Raw genomic sequence first — 12149 nt, 5'->3', positions numbered from 1 at the left:
GCGTTGGCGCTAGCGCATATTAACCAGGATAGACAATAAACAGTACAGTTCGCTCACCAATACAGTATATGCCCGCTGTAACTTAAAACTTTAGAGAAACGTCCACCCTTGCAATTTGAACCATAAGAACGCACGGTGAGCAACCTACCACTCGGTTTCCCGAAAGAGAAGAAAAAGAGGAAGAATAAAGGGAAAGCCAAGAGAAACAAGAGAGAAAAAAGGGGCCCTAGAACAGAAAAAGGAAAAGAAAAACAGTAGTACCCCTCCCCTAACCCCCCACCCTGCACCCCTGCCTACGGCTACGGCCTCCCCCTTAGCAGCGTGCCTGTCGCCCATTGTATGGAACCCGAAATTTAGAAAAGAGAGGAAGAGAGCTATCGCCCAACTAAATTAAAAGAAGAACCCAAGAGAGGGAAGAAAGAAAACGGAGGAGGACACCAGGACAGACCCCCAGCCCACACCTATCCCCCTTCCCCCACCACAAAGAATACCCACTCCATGCAGAAAAACTGAGTGCAATACAATAAATGTAGTTTGAGTGGGTTCAATCTTCGCCAGCCCACCGTTAGCACCACAACGACATAGGTGAAAAGTCCCGCACTGGCCGCACACAAAAAACAGCACTACGATTCTTAACCCAGGCCCGCCCGGTCCAATGTACTGATGCAGCCCAGCCCCTCTGCCACAGGTGTGAGTGAGTCAAAATACAAGACTGGGACGAGGATGACATCTTGGGTGCGGTAGTATACAATAATGTCGTTCGAAGGACGTCGTCATCAACATGCCCGAGGGCCACCAGGGAACGCACGTGGTGGCGCTCACTCTTTACCACCAGTCCAAAACAAAGTACAGAAGACATGTCGTAGCGCCACCGCTGCACGCCGCTGTAGATCGGTTGATGGTTAAAACAAGTGAACGCTCCCGGGAGTAGTACCTTAGTAAGATCTTCCGTCTCCGCTGTAGGCGCTGGACTCCGCGCAGCATTGCTGTCCCCCTGTCGGGCATGGGCACACACGTTGCCTCCATCTAGCTCCGAAATCACAAAGTCCCGGGGATACTCATGAGCCATATGCCAATAAGCCCCATGCCCCACAGCCTCTAGTGGTCCGTCCATCGGGGCGGAATCCGCTCCACCGAGACGACCCCTTAGCACGACGGCATCCAGGGCCCTCCCCACGGTCTCCATCTTGTGTTGCAAAAAAGAATGCAAGTCCGCAATGGCCACCATGATATCTCCCAACCGCAGTTCCATTTTCTCTCCCCCATTAACGCCAGTCTCAGCATCAAGCGGGGCTTCATCATACCAGGCCGATCCACGCCGGGTGTCAGATCGCATCATTCTCATGGCCCCTGCAGAGCAATTCAGGATCGATTCCGAGACCCTCTCGGGCACCATTGTGTGCAAGGCGTTCCCACCACGGAGTGCACCTCACTTGGTGAAACTTGTCCCGAGGCCGCTCATCAGGTAGCTGGCAAATAATCCCAATGGGGGTTTTGGGAGACACTCACCTCCATCAAGATGATGCAGTTGGCACAGGGCATACAGTCACGGAGCCACCAACGGGGGGGGGGGTTCTTCCTTTGAGCGTCCGCAGAAAGCGGCGGATCAAATATCACCATTGCTGCAATATTGTGCGAGGATCACCGTCAAAATCGGGAAAATCCGAGTCCCCATCTCGCCAGACCGGTACTTCCGCCATACACCCTGCCGTTGTTGTTGAGGTTGAGGCCGGGCACTTCAGCACCCTAGACCCCGGTTCCATGTCAGGGGCGGGCCGCAATCTTCGAGATGACATATCTCCGGCCAGGAAGCCGTCAGAACACTCGGGCGCGCATAGATCAGCGCCGCTTTATCTCGGCCGTGCGGGAGCATAGTTGGGGCGCCAGCTAGGAAGCTGGATATGGTGGTGGGAGACGTAGGCCGACGGAGCCGGGAGCCCACGCGGCCATCTTGGTCTACGACCTGGCTCCTCGATAAGTGCAATTCTTAATTGCGAAAATAAATATATTTCGAGTTTCGTGTCTCTGGACTCATGATTTAATATCACAAATTATGGTAAAGTTGGATTTTTAAGTTTCAAGTCTGAAAATGCCACATTTAGAAAGTTGCCATTTTCTTACTTTAACCACTCTGTGCCTTCTGACTGTCTCTGAATGCACATCTTGGGTGGGGGTGACAGCTGGGCTCTGTGCATTCCCTCTAGACAGCCACACACAATGGGAACTTAGGTGTGACTTGATGTGCTTTTAAAGGGCCATTAACTGCCTTGAAGGGGAGGCAGAGCTAAGCACAGCGCCACTTACACCTGAATACGCTGGTCCCCCAGTTCTCCACAAAATAGGCCTAACAAACCTGTATTGTCACTCCACCCAGCTTGGAGCCTGGGCAGGGGAGGAAGGTGATTCCCTGCCCTTCAAAGTCACTGTTTAGAAGCTTTTCCAAAATTCCGGGACAGGGCACCAAAATATAAATTCTAGACTTCAGACCCACTTCAGGACACTTCTGGACCGGTGGAAACTGTGCCAGGAAGAAAGACTACTGTGTTATTACAAGGACTGCCACTCTGATGGACTGCTGTTCTGCTTGACTCCTGCTGTGCTGACCTGCTGCCTGCTGCCCACTTGCCCGGGAGTGAGAACGACTGGATCTGCATCACTGAATTACAAAACCAAAGTGTCTCAAAGGGCTTGTCTGCTTGCCTCTTGTTCTGAAGTGTCAGGGACACAAAAAACTTCCTAACTCACCTCCTACAGCACTTGGACTCTGCCATCTATGAATCTACCCGGCCAAGTGGTACCACCCCAGTCTTGGACCCTGGGAAGTGGGCAAAAGGAGCTATTCCTTCTGTGGAACCAACGCTGGCTGACGCGAAGCCTTGCAAAGCAACGCTGTGCAGACCACGCACCAGGATTTAAGGTACTGTGTTAAGCAGGTGCAGGTGGGTCCCCGTAGCCAGCCCACACTCCATTGTGGTCAGCCTGAATTTGTGACTTTGTCCCGGTCTGGTGTGACCAGATAACCACAGTTGGCACTTTGCACTTTTATGTGCTATTTTCACAGGAAATCTTAAAAAATTATATCTCAAGTTCTATTTTATTGTTTTGGTTTTGGTTTGTTCATTAAATTAAGCTTTATTGTTCTAACCTTGTATGGTGCCTTTTTGTGTGGGGTTTGCACTGTTTCACTGTCCCAAGTGTTGCACAAATACTTTACACATTCCCTCTTAAGTTAAGCCTGACTGCTCTGTGCCAAGCCACCAGAGGGTGAGCACAGGTTCATTTAGGGTGTGTATCTAACTTACATTGACTAGTATTTTGGTTCCAATGTGTACAGGGTACATACTTATGCCAACCAGAAACCTAATTTTTAACAGAGGGGTTCCACTTCTCAAAGTTCCAAAACTCTCCTCAGAATCTATTTTACAACTCAACTTTGCAGCTAAGTGTCTTATGATTAACAAGCAGCTGCCATTATGCCGCAGGACATGTATCAAGGGCCTGAATAGCCTTTACTGTAACCATTACCTACCTCTGCTCTGCCTTCCCTTTACTCCTGAGCTTACTCTCTTGCCACACCAATAATGCAATGTGAAGTTCCTCAAATTGGTTCCTCAGGGACTCGCTGCTCAGAGCAATGACCTGCCTTTTGTGCTCACTGTTAAACAGTGTAAGCTCTCAACTGATGCCTTCAGGATTGTAGCCACGTCACATCATGGCCTCAGCCATGCTTACTTGTCCAGAGTACCATCTTGGTTGTTTCAGCAGAGGGGACGTGGGGAGGCTCACTGGACGTTAAGCTTGATGCCAGTTGGAGAGGCATCAAGACCGGACTGTCATATCTTTTATATGTTCTAAAATCTCTGCCCCCCCAGAAAACTTTTTGATCATGGTCCCAGACAAGTGCCCAGGAAGTGTGAGGCATGCCATAGCTCCTCTGAGACATGTCCGAACAGGAGGCCACCTGGCTTTGCTAAAATTCTCAAAATGTAAAGAAAGCATGGGACTCCTTCAATCTCTTCACTGCTGATGGATAGTTAAGGAAAATCAGATGTGTCTATTTTCTGGGCTTTCCTTGGGCACATGGAGTTTGCCCATTTTGTGTCTCCTGGGGAAATTCAAGACCTTTAGACCTTTTGGGTACACTGGGAAAAAGAAGAGTAGCATGGCAAACTGCAGGCCAGGACTCAGTTGTCATTATGAGCTTAAATAATGCTATGTCCTTGAATAATCAGCTTTGAAAATGTGGTTCTCTCACCCCTATACACAGTACATTTATTATTTACAGCAAAGCATGTGCCATTGGGTAAATGACTGGAAACCAATAAGGATGATATTTTGGAATGTATGTGTTTATGAAGAACACTACTAAGCAGAAACACATTTCAGACAAAAACATCGTGGCAAACACAGTATGTCTAAATTTTCACCTAACTTGCAGTGGGCGGCTCTGACGAACCAAGTATAGCGAAAACCATCATGACAAAACTATGTTTTGTAGGGGACGTGGCTTGGCGGTGTTCAATATGGTGGTGCAACAATAGCTCTCTAATCCAAACTGGGGGCATCTTTTGTTAATGAAACTTTCATGTCTCACATTTTTCTCTCTAAAATAGCAGCACAGGGTACAGCAATATCCTGGTCTGTGGTGATGTTCTTTCAGTTATTTTTTTGCCGCTCTGATTCAATATTTTCTCCGCAATTTTCTCCTCACGCGGTGCTCATTTGTTGTTGTGGGTGCTGCAACCCTACTCAAGCAGACCTGGTATTCTGGCCAATTTAAAGCTTTTGCACTTGAGTAGAGTGATTTGGAAATGTTTATTTAATTATGAGGTATGTGATGTGGGATTCTTCATAGATTTTTGAGGCAAGTTATTACATGTGATTGCAGAGGTCTCATGACAGCATCCATTTTGTTTCCTTTTGGAATCACAGAGCCTAACACTTAAGTTAATTCTATTTAAAATGTGCCCAGACAAGTGGTTCTTCAGGTATTTTTTATTTTTTTATTTATGATGACCATATGCACAATCTTTCCTTTGATTGGCTGTCTTATGAAATAGTACCACTCCTCATTCTTATATGAATTGCTGTATTGTGGATTAGTTTATAATCAATCAACTCCAGGCCTCCTGAAGAAGAAAGTCCTGGCTATAGAAGTAATTGAATATAAGATTTTATGTCAGTGGTATGTTATATTGAATGAGAAAGGTGATAAGATATCACAGACCTAGTGTCTCAAGGAGTGAACAATGCAATGTATGTTAGGAGCATATAATTTCCAGGTAGTTGTAGTAACAGGATGGACGCCTGCACATCTCGTATGATAAAACATAGGGCCCGATTACAGACTGCCACCCAAGGCCTGCGGTGGCAGTCCATCCAACATCTAGTGCAGCAGTTTGACCACGGAAAAGGACTTTGGGGGCCCCATCAGCCCCCCCTGGGCCTTCGCTATAGGGCCCAATGGGCCATACACCAATGTAGCAGGGGGTCCTGCCATCGACGACCACCCATAAGACATTACTCTACTACACCTGACGCGCCCTTAAAGTGGTGCTCCCCCCTTGTGCACTTGACATGCAGGCGAACTGCCCCCCTGGGGTCTCGTGCCTACCCACCCACTGGACCGCTACCGACACATTGGCACAGCACTTCCCTCCTCGAATACATGGCTATCTCTACCCACACCCCCCTACCTTTAATTTGTATTTCTTGTGTTACTGTTTTGTAGTTCATTGACATTCTGGTCCTATCTCTCTTTGGACCAAGCCCTTGCAAGTTGATCATTGCACTCACTACACCATGAGGCCTTCGGAAATAGCAGCCATGGCCTAAGTGTTTTCACCGGAGTGCCAATACAGATATCAGACACTCTCCTCAAGGTAGATGAGCTACGTGGAAACCCACTCACCAACACACTTGGACAATGAGCAGCCTCATCCCTCAATTATATTGCACCATGCCCGCTTGAAAGACGAATCCATCCGACACTCTTTCTTGCGATTCACACGTGTCATAGCGGGCTCTGCCTCCTCTGAAGACGCTGATGAGTGCCAACTTAGCACTGTAACTTTGAGTTCACATATAAAATGAGAAAAAAACCCATAGACCCGTACTTTTACAACACCGAATGATTGTATGATTGTGAAGAATTGTAGCAAATTGATATACGCTGCCGAACCCCAGGGCTGTCGGCCTTAAGGCTGTGTTCCTCTGACACGCTTGATGCAATACTCACTACTCGTGGCTGGCCCGGCTGGGTTGTAAGCTGAATGCTGTGTAACATACATGTTGAATAATAAAGGTCTTAAAAAAAAAAAATAGGGCCCAATGGGCCACCCTTGGTGCCCGTGAAACATCCCTGCACCCTGTGCCAGCCACCACATGGCCCCGCCACCCAGTGCAGGGATGTTTCCAAACATGCCTTTTTGCATTGAGGCTTGTGCTGTAGCCCTTTTCTGGGACGCAGCACAAGCCTCAATGCAAAAAGTCATATTTCCGACCACGTACATGCAGTCAGATCATAAATTGGAGTTCTGGACAATAGCCTACTTGATGGGCGGTCTTCACCCGGAACGGTGTCCGACCAGCATTGTAATAAGGGTCATAATGTACTGTCACACACTAGTGCCACCATGAAAATGGACCTTGCTAATGTGCCAATTTCTAGTACAAGAGCAAAACAGAATGCTCCATTTCCTATTAAGTCATGTCCTCATCCTATTATGGAGATATTATTAGATAAAATTAGAGCTCTGAAACCATACAGGGAGGAACCAACCAAAAGACTGGACTGAATTGATGATAAATGCTCATTATTGGAAAATAGGATCTCTAATGTGGAGCAAAGGGTCAGTAGTGTTAAGGATTTGACAAGTAAAATCTCTAAATTGTAGACAGAGGTTAAGGAGCTAAAAAATTAGACAGAAGGCCTTGACAATAGAAATTGCTAAACAATTTGCATGTTTATGGTTTTCCAGAAAACAGTAAAGGTTGTGATAGGATTGCATTCCTGAAATCAGGGATCACTAAATTTTTGAGGGACTGTCATTGCTTATCTCCTAATATCAAAAGGGCACATACACTTGGAAGGTATACAGAATTTTCAGGAGGCAGCTAAACCTAGAGGCATTATTGTCCTTTTTATGGAGTTCACAAATATGTTAAAAGTGCTCATAGCAGCTTAACAAAAACAACATGTATGCAACTGTCATATAACATTTTTGCAGGATGATGCCAAGTAGAAATTTGCAGGATCAAATAAGTTTTATGATTTATGGCCTGCACTAAGAAACTAAATGCTCAATAGGATTTGATATATATGTGTTCATTTAAAGGTACACCCAAGGGCTAAAGTATTATATACTCCAATCCAGTGAAAATGAAAACTTATATTTCTAATCAAGAAGAGGAAGCTATGGATGTGTCAAAATACACTCCTAAATGAATCATATTTGCATATGATAAGATGTATTTTTCTATGAACTTTTGTCATTGCCTAATTATAGGAATCTTTGGTACATTCAAGTTTTATATGTTTGAAGTCTTTAACATATTTCTTTTTTCATCCAATTTAGATATGTGTATGCTGTGCATTTTTTGTATTGTGAGATAATCATCGTATATTGGACATGGTGCTGCCTGGTTGCAGATCTTCTTGCCTATTCTGTCTTCCTATGGTGTTCACCATTCCCTGTCCTCCTCCTTTACCTCATGTAGGTATAGTTATCAGTTTCTCCCTTTTGGTTGTTGACCGAGTCACTTTTGTTGATCTTCGTATTTTACTCATACTGTTCTATCTTTTCTAATTCATTTCATAAGGTGTCATTCTATTATAGGACATATGCTATGTTATGTGAATTGATCTTTGTTTTGTTGGTATTTAGGTATCTTCATGTATAATTCTCTTTTTCATGGCTATAGTCATTACGTAGAATGTAAAAGGGTTGAACAATCCTGTTAAAAGACAATGAGTCTTTACTCATTTATCTCTTTTACATGCTCATGCTTATTACAAGAAACGCATTTATCTGAGGTGGAGCAAAAAAATTTAAAGGGTATTGGGTGGGTAAGGTAGTTTGCTCACCAGCCATAAACAAAACAATGACATTCATTTTTTATTTTACAAGACCCATTGAATTGTTATTAGACATCACAAAAAAGGTTCAGAAGTTAGATGGATATTTATTAATTTATTACTGAATGATATTCCTGTAAGAATTATGAACATCTGCAGTCCAAATATTGCTAATTTGAAATTTCGGCCTACAATTTTGATTCAAGTTGATACAGTTCTCCAATGACACTATCATTACTGGTGGGGATTGCAGCTAAGTGCTAAATCCTCATTTAGATAGATTCATAACAGTATGCATAGACATGGTTGAACTCAGGTGTCTGGGGATATATCAAGGACACATTTTAATGTGTAATTCTTCAGATGAGTACTATCACAAACAAAACATAAGAAGGAGGACAACTGTTAGTTTATGTACGTTTAAAATTAATTCTCTTTAGTAGCACCAAAAAAGAAAATAACATTTCAGCCGCACATATATTATTGAAATTAAGGGTGGACTATTTTTTCTGTTTATTAATCTATAACTGTATGATTCCGGGACTGGTGGGCTGATTCACAAAGACATTTATGAGTACATGAGGTAGTACTACCAGAGTACTACTTTGTGCAAACACAAGCACTTTGAAAATCGGCCCCTAAATCTGTTGTGATCAAACACCAAAAATGCCAGATAATAGAGTGCAGCTCCAAGCACAGATAAACAACAGAACAGAGAGTACATACCTCATTTACTATTACATTGAGGTATATATTTGGTATGATCCCAGACAATAAGACTTCTTCTATGTCTCGTCCCTGATTACATTTCTGGGTCACTATCAGTAACAATATATAGGGATTGCAGTCTATTCTGGGTATACACAGATCATTGCTATCATTAACTAAGTACTGGAAAGTGATCGCTAACAGTTTGGACACCAAGGGAAGAGACCAGTATTTGACACTGTTGACCTTGGAATCAAGCAGAACAGGCACCAGGACACTCAGATAAGGGTTATCATTTCCAATATTTAGTCCTTCTTGAAGGACAGATCATATGAGATTTTTCTCCCCCCACTTTTTTTCTACAGTGGAAAAATGACATGTTGAGTCGATCAAGCATCAACACTATCTCAAAATGTATTTAATATTGAGGTCAAGTCTTTGACAGCCATACTCAGTTATATGGTATTCTGACTTATTTGTATGCGGATAACACTCAGATCATCTTTCAAATGTGTGATCATCAGAAAGTAATAGCAGGCAAATTCCAGAGCTCTAGGCATATCAGTGGCATAATGGGAGCTAACTGAATTCTGCTAAAGTGTAGGTGATGGTATTAGAAGTTACCTTCCTTCGAGGCAGCTGAGTGATGAGAATGCACTAGACAAGTGCATATTTCACATACCTATGGTTCAAATTTGGCTTCCATTTCCCATTTGGTTCTCAAATTTCAGATGTTCCCCCCTCTAAAGAAACTCTTACCTATCCCGAAAGGCCATTCTGTGGCAATTATTGCTCTGAAGGATAAAGACAAAAAGACAGCATTAATTGTACAAATGACTTGCAAGATTCCGGGTTGCAAGTATCCACCCATGACATTGACAGGAGTGTATTTAAGTAGATTTGAGGACCATTTATTTATTGGTGACATTGAGCAGGCACAGAGTAATGAGAATACCACTGAGGTGGCACTCAATGCGTTTGAAAGACAAATCAGCCCATTTATGGCAGTGAAATGTTGGTATGGGGAATGAGAACACATATTGGATTGGTCAAAAGGAATTGTTCCAGGGAGTAGTTGGTTCTATTTTATTCAGGATAGTTAAAAGTGGGGAAAGGTTGACAGAGGTAAGGACAACATACATTTGATTTGTTAATTGGAGCTATTCCTTCTGAGTTGAATCTGATTTAGTTCCAATTCATAAGCAGTTATAATTGTGGGTAAGTATCAATTTTCTTTCTATTGACCGATATTGATGATGGAATCCTGGAATTTGGTTTGAGATGTACCATGTCTAGGCTGATGATATGAACTCGCTGCATGTAATCAATAGGTGTTTTTGGAGGCAAGGAAAGCTTTTTGACAATGTGAGTGAAGGATAAGGATGGGTGTTAAACTGTTTAGAATTTTGTTTTTTATGCACACTGAAGCAGGTTCTCAACTGGGCCTCCAACGCCTCCCTCTTCTCACTTAACAACAAAGAAAAGAATCCTAAAATAGAAAACATTGCCATCTCTTTTGACATGAACCCTAGGCTCCCTTCTCCTTCCATTACCACACTGCAACCCTCCATATCCTCAACACAGGCTGCCACTCCACGTGCTACTGCCTCGCATCACCACACAACACTAAAGGAACTGCTGCACAACAATACCCCAGACCTACTTTTCCTTGCAGAAATGTGGCAGAACCCTGCATTGGCACCTGACATTTTTACAGTCATTTCCCAGCTACTAGATTGCAAGGAAAGACAGACTTCACAAGCCCAGAGACAGAATTAGTATAATCTACAAGATCATCATTAGCTGCACGGCATCCATGGACTCATCATTCTCCAACATGAAACATCTGTAGTTCAAGCTCCATGTCATAGCAAACTTCACCCTAAGCTACACTCTCATCTACAGACCACCGGGAATACACACCAACTTCATTGACACCATTATGGACTTTGTCGCACCACTAGCCCTAGATGCTAGCAATGACATCCTCCTCAGAGACCTGAACTTCCGCAGGAAAGACCACTCTGACCCCACCTCAAGAGCACTCATCAAAGACCTTAGGAAGCTTGGGCCTTTCCCACCTAGTAAAATTACCTACCCAGGTCTCCAGATACTACCTGGGCCCTATTTTCACCAACTTCAAAAACATAAAAATCAAAGACACCTCACCAGCCCCCTGTACAGACCACACCCTAATCAAGATCAGCATCGCCGTCCCAGTCCAACATACACAAACTGGAAATGCATCACGGACAAGGACTGGAACACCACTCTCAACATCCACCGACCCGAACACAGCACCAGCCTCCCCATAACCATCAAGAATTTCCGCAATTGGATGACCTCCTGCATCGACTCCCTATCCCTCATGTAACACAGCAATAAAAACATGATTCAGACCCCAGGCTAGTTGGTACATGGGGGATATCAGATGATGAAACACCATTGTAAACCACTGGAGCACAAATGGAGAATGAGCCAGGAGAATGTAGACAGGAGCACATTCAAATGTGCCCTAAGATGCTTCTACCAAATGATCAGTACCACCAAACATGCTGCGCTGGTAAACCGTGTCAATGCCACCACCACCAAAAGCAAACAAATCTTCATCATTGTTAAAGATTTCACATCACCAGCTGCACCTCCTACTCAATCACCCTCCACCCCCCGAAGGATCAATTTAACAATCCCTCTTAATTATTAAGCAACAAAATCACTACCATTTACAGCAATTTGAACCTGCAATGGGCCCGACAGACCATGCCGAATGCCTCCCGATCTTATTCAGAGAACCAGTGCTGACCACATGGCCCATCATCATACCAGAAAAAAAAACACTGACACCATGAAGTCAATAAATGGCCCCATCAGACCCCTCCCACTCCACACTTACTCGAGAGGACTGCAGCCCATCAGCTCCATGCTCACACCCATTCTGAATCCCTCCATCTCTTCTGCAAACTTCCCAGATGCTTGGACACATGCTACTGTCTTCCATTGCTGAATAAACCTTCTGCAGACCTTTCAACTCTCGCCAACTACAGATCAATCTCCCTGCTACCATTCCTGGACTAGGCCTTAGAGGAAATTTTCAAAATACACCTAACCAAATACCTCATTGATCACTAAATCCTTAACACCACTCAGTCTGGTTTTAGACCCAACCACAGTCAACTGCGCTCATTACCACCATGGATTACATTCTGATGACTCTGGACAGAGGAGTTATGATGGTCCTCAATCCCGTAGAATTTTCACCAGCATTTGACACAGTCTCACACCCCACCCTCATCCAATGCCTACACATCAGAATCCAAAGAAATACACTCTGATGGATCTGCTCCTTCCTAGCTGGAAGGACCCA

The sequence above is a fragment of the Lissotriton vulgaris genome, chromosome 4_1 (assembly GCF_964263255.1).
Source record: "Lissotriton vulgaris chromosome 4_1, aLisVul1.2, whole genome shotgun sequence".
In the NCBI taxonomy this organism is placed as follows: Eukaryota; Metazoa; Chordata; class Amphibia; order Caudata; family Salamandridae; genus Lissotriton; species Lissotriton vulgaris.
This window is presented reverse-complemented; position numbering follows the sequence as displayed.